Source organism: Drosophila tropicalis, unplaced genomic scaffold (genome assembly GCF_018151085.1).
Source record: "Drosophila tropicalis isolate 14030-0801.00 unplaced genomic scaffold, ASM1815108v1 contig_108, whole genome shotgun sequence".
NCBI lineage: Eukaryota > Metazoa > Arthropoda > Insecta > Diptera > Drosophilidae > Drosophila > Drosophila tropicalis.
In genome coordinates, this window is record NW_027172444.1 from 86,904 (window position 1) to 92,398 (window position 5,495).

The following is a 5,495-nucleotide window of genomic DNA, read 5'->3' on the forward strand; positions in this document are numbered from 1 at the left end:
CGACAATAATTTATTTGTAGATAAGGTGCGTATCAAAATAATAAGACAGTCAACAAATTTGATTTCATTTCATCGCCAATTACATGTTGTTTGGAATTTTACAAAAACAAATATTGAGATAGATAGATCAAAGCATAAGCTGCAAAATATTACCGTTACTTGCTATTTTTAGCATTCTCTGGAATACCACCGTTAGTTTTTCGTGGAAATGGAAGAATTTTGTCTGATTGCAGTTGTATCATAATTATAAGACACATTAAGAAAAGTTAAGTTTAGTTAGTAGAGATTAACTAAAAAAAATTTATTCAAGACTTAAATAAATAAAATGGGTCGCTTTACATTACTTTCGGAGCAGGAAAAGGGAAGCATTCTTGCTTATTCGAAATCTGGTTGGACTGCGTCCAAAGTATCCAGAGAAATTGGACGCAGTCGCACCGCAATCGCAAATTTTTTGAAGAATCCGGATGATTATGGCAAGAAACGGAGTAGTGGTCGGAAAACAGTTTTAAGTTCACGCGACAAACGGCTTATTATCAATAAAGCGATCAATTCATCTGCGTCATGTTCCCGGCTTGCAGCACTTGCCAGTAAAAAAGTGTCCCGCATGACTGTTTGGCGTACACTAAAGCTGCAAGGATCGAATGTGCCCAACGAAACTTGGATACAAACTGGGACTTGGTATAAAAATGCAGCATTGAACTCTTGCATATGTCTAATGTTTTTATTTTAAATAAGGTTATTTTTTCTGATGAGAAAAAGTTTAATCTCGATGGTCCCGATGGTTTCCGGCATTATTGGCGCGATCTGCGAAAGGAGCCTCTTAATTTATCAAAGAGAAATTTTGGTGGCGGTTCAGTAATGGTGTGAGGAGCATTCAACAAGTTTGGAACGTTAGACTTGCAGTGTACCAGCTCCAAAGTGAAAAGCTGTGATTACATACAGGTCTTAGACAACAGTTTGATCCCCTTTTTAAATGAAAATAGAGAGATTCCACACGTTTTCATGCAGGACAATGCAGGAATTCACGTTAGTCGCGAAACCAAATCGTTTTTGGATCGTCGTTTGGTGGCTCACCGGACTTAAACCCAATAGAAAATATCTGGGGTATAATGGCACGTCTATAGCAACAACAGGACCTATGAGAACATACAGGACCTGAAAATATCGATTTTTAGGTAGTGGCGTTCTTTAGAGCCAGAGTTACTTCAAAAATTGTCAGTTTCTATGAAAAAAGAATTTTTGAAGTTGGTAGATGCCAAGAATCAACATAAAAATCTATAAAATATCGTTTCTTATTAATTTCATAATTATTTTTTTTGTGGTAGTTTTTGCGACCTCTGTGTTGTTATATAAAAATTTGATCAGGCTTTAGGTCATTTTATTTTTCCAAATAAAAATGAAACATTGTTTTTAAGTTTATTTTTATAAATTGAATTTAAACCGGCTCGAGGTCAATCTTACAAAAGAAGATTATTTCAAAGGTAACACACAAAAAGGTGAGCAGGTTGTCTGTATAGCTATTAGAGCTGGGAAAACCATCGATGGCACCATCGATATTATCGATGGAACCGATGGAGTGCGATAAATCGATGGAAATTTTTCGATGTCGATATATCGAATTTCTTTTTGGTTCCAACACGTGTGTAAGTAATTTGCAATATATAGTAAGATTTTGTTATTATTAATTTTTTCTGCCTTTCTTTACATACAGGTGTACTTACTTTTACTCTATTAAAGTACATTTTTAACCCTGGCAGTTCCTCTTTTAAAATGGACAAGTTTTTGACCTCATCCCGTAAGCATTTTAAAAAGAAACAATTACAGGACAATTTTTAAGAATTTTTTTTTTTTTAGAAAAAGATCATGATCCCTCTCCAACATCATCAAATGAACCATCTTGTTCAAAATCTGAACCGGAGCCTAAGCGCAAAAAGTGTATTTCCGCAGTGTGGGCACATTTTGACAAATTGCCAAACAAACAACTTGCAAAATGTCATTATTGTGGCAAAGAATACAAGACAAGCGGAAACACGTCCAACTTGTTAGAGCACTTAAAACGGGCCCATCCTCTTGCCCAGCAAGTTAATAACGAAAATACGTCTTCTCAGTTAGAGCGATATTTAACACGGACAGACGTTTACGGTCCAACATCTTCCAAAAAGGAAGCAATTGACAAAGCCATTGCTGCAATGGTCGCAACGGATTTGCAACCATTTAGCGTTGTCGAAGATATTGGATTTAGAAACTTGATGAGGGTGGTGGACCCTAGATACGTCATGCCCTGTCGAAAAACTCTGCGGGACACGCATATTAAAAATATGAACGAGAGTATGACGGAGAAATTGAAGGGCATTCTTGACTCCGTTGACTCGTGCGCTATCACAACAGATGCATGGACATCTCGTGCAAATGTTAGTTATCTAACTGTAACGTGTCACTTTATTTTAAATTTCGAGCTTAAGACGGCAGTGCTATCTACAAAGCCACTAATGGATGAGACAAACCATTCAAGTCTAAATATTGCCAACACATTGCGGGAAATATGCGATGAGTGGAAAGTGTTCGACAAACTGCACACCATTGTGACCGACAACGCAGCATCTATGATTAAAGCGTGCGAATTATTGAAAAAGAAACACTTACCGTGTTTTGCGCACACTCTTAATCTTGTTGTGCAAGATGCTTTAAATCTGGAAAATGTGCAAAACGTTTTAAAAATCACAAAAAGAATAGTGTCCTACTTTAAGAGTAGCGCTATTGCTTATGCAAAGTTCAAAAATGCCCAAGGCACCGAAAATCCTTGCTCTCTATTGCAAGAGGTCCCTACTCGCTGGAACAGCGCATTACAAATGATTCAGAGAGTGTTGCGGACAAGGGAGCCCCTAACTGGCACCCTTTTAAGATGTCATAATGCTCCGATTCCACTGTCAGAGGATCAATTTCGGATTTTGAAGGACTTGTGCTCGCTTTTGGAACCGTTCGAAAAAGCCACAAAACATGCGTCTGCTGCAAAGGGCGTTACAATTTCATTAATTGCTCCTGCAATTTTCGCCTTATCGCAAAGTTTGGAAGAGCTCCATGAGCAGATGTTAACACCTGTAGGGAGAGAAACTTGCGAGTTTTTACAGAGCAACGTAAAAAAAAGGCTATTCTCATATGAGAATAGATCAGCACCACGCCTTGGAACTCTTCTTGACCCACGCTTCAAAAAGGAGGGTTTCCAAAATCCGTCAAATGCCCAGCAGGCCATGTTGATGTTGGAGGGAGAGGTTCATAATGTAATACAGGGCGTGAGATCTAAAAACTCCACAGAGGAACTGCCAAGGAATGATGAGGAGACTCCATTTTTATTTAAATGCATGGCAGGAAAAATAAAAGAAAAAAACAAAAGTTCACGGGCGGACTCAATTATTACCATTCGCCAATATATGGAGCAGCGCAATGCTCCTCATGACAGCGATCCGCTCCAATATTGGCAGGTAAGTTAAGTGTAGTTTTTTTTAACAACTTTCATAATTGTACTTTCTACAATACAGATTAACAAGGAACATTTATTTGCACTTGGACAATGCGCAATAAAATTCTTGTGTATACCAGCAAGTTCAGCTGAATCAGAGCGCACATTTAGTAAAACAGGAGCTATTGTGACGGAACGGAGAGCATGTTTAAAACCTAAACAAGTGAACACATTGGTTTTTATTAACAAAAATCAATGGCTACTTTAAAATAACTGTGATATTGGAACGAATTGATTTTTTTTTAAATAAGAACCTCTCATTAGCATTAAGTTTTGAAATCACCTTTTGTTTTGTAGTATTTAAGAGTACAATAAGAACCTCTCATTAGCATTAAGTTTTGAAATCACCTTTTGTTTTGTAGTATTTAAGAGTACAATAAGAACCTCTCATTAGCATTAAGTTTTGAAATCACCTTTTGTTTTGTAGTATTTAAGAGTACAATAAGAACCTCTCATTAGCATTAAGTTTTGAAATCACCTTTTGTTTTGTAGTATTTAGGACGAGAAGTCACCTTTTTTGTTTTTATATTAAAGAACATTCAGAAATTACAAGCTTAAATCATTTTAATATATTTTCGGTTGAATTAATTTATAAAGGGCAAATTTATAGTAGTTAAATTATACGCTAGATAAATCGTAACGATGATTATAGGCAAGGTCATGAGTTCTGATACTTTTGGTTGTCCCTTTTCGAATATTTGAAACTTTGTAATATTGAAAAACGACACCAAAATATATATGTTGAATAACTCGTTTAAATTTTCGATGGAACCATCGATAGTATCGATGGTTTTTTCCATCGATGGAAAAAATATCGAGTGGAGCAACCATCGATGGATTCCCAGCTCTAATAGCTATTTCAAGAACTACCAAGTTCTATCATCAGCAGACTTTGCTAAAGAACTCCAGAATTGCAATAGCCATACCATGTCTTCAACGCTAAAACTAGTTGGGAATTACATTGCCAACTAAATGAAGCGAAAAAAGCTGGCGAAGCCTACAATACCGAAGACCACCTTTTGTGCATTACCCTTAGGCGCTATGAAATATTAGTGTAAGAGCTTCGCCCTTAACAAACTAAATTCAAGACCTGTTTCTTTTTATACACGGTATATTGTACCATATAGAAAAAGGGTTTTTTTGGAATAAAATTCCAAAAATAACGGCGTGCCTTCCGTTAGTGTTATCTGGTTAGAGATTGCGACCTATTGAAATTTAAATTGAATTTAAACCGGCTCGAGGTCAATCTTACAAAAGAAGATTATTTCAAAGGTAACACACAAAAATTTTTATTTTTATATATTTTCCGATATATTTCGGTTGCGCAGCGGCAACCGTCTTCAGGGCAACTACAATAAAATACAAGAACATTTAACAATTATGTGACATTTAACAAATTTTTTTTTTTTTTTTTGTAACATACATTATTTACATACATTTATCAGCACCGTTTGACGTGGAGTTACGAACTAATTCTTGTCAAGTAAATGTCTGTATACGTATGTATGTGAGCGCAGTTGTCAGTATCAGTCTTTCGCATCATACTTTGTAGTGACAAAAGCATCAATCCTTGGTAATGACGCCGGTAAATCTCCAACGTTTATTATTGGATGCACACGCTTCATATGATCAAAGAGTTTTGACGTGTTTCCGCTGGTTTGGTACACTTTTTCGCACGAAAGACACTTCGCCGACTTACCGTCATTGGACTTTGCAAAAAAAGGGCAAACTTTTGACTTCTCAAGTCTAGACCTTTTTGTTTCCTTATTTTCCTCATCTGAGCTGATATGTTCTGCTTCTTCGTTGTCTACGCATATTTATAGATATAGGTACAAATATCAGCAAAAAATTTTCAGTAAATAGATTTATGTATTTACCCTTTCTTTTCAGGTTTTTCAAATATTTCTCCATGCTCAAAACCACCAACCCACACTGGATTTTATCTAAAATGGATTTTTATAGTAAATTTGTTACATTT

At 36.1% G+C, this 5,495-nt stretch overlaps 1 long non-coding RNA gene across 2 annotated transcripts; it reads left to right on the forward strand.

The window, feature by feature from the left end:
• Positions 1-1,386: 1,386 nt before the first annotated feature.
• Positions 1,387-4,063, forward strand: LOC137573083 (uncharacterized). 2 transcript variants are annotated; one of them, XR_011031812.1, is made up of 4 exons: positions 1,387-1,643; positions 1,712-1,795; positions 1,855-3,479; positions 3,537-4,063. It is a non-coding gene; the product is annotated as an uncharacterized lncRNA (long non-coding RNA). The 2 variants fall into 2 exon arrangements; XR_011031811.1 differs by lacking the exon at positions 1,387-1,643 and having other exon boundaries at positions 1,686-1,795.
• The last annotated feature ends 1,432 nt before the right edge of the window (positions 4,064-5,495 follow it).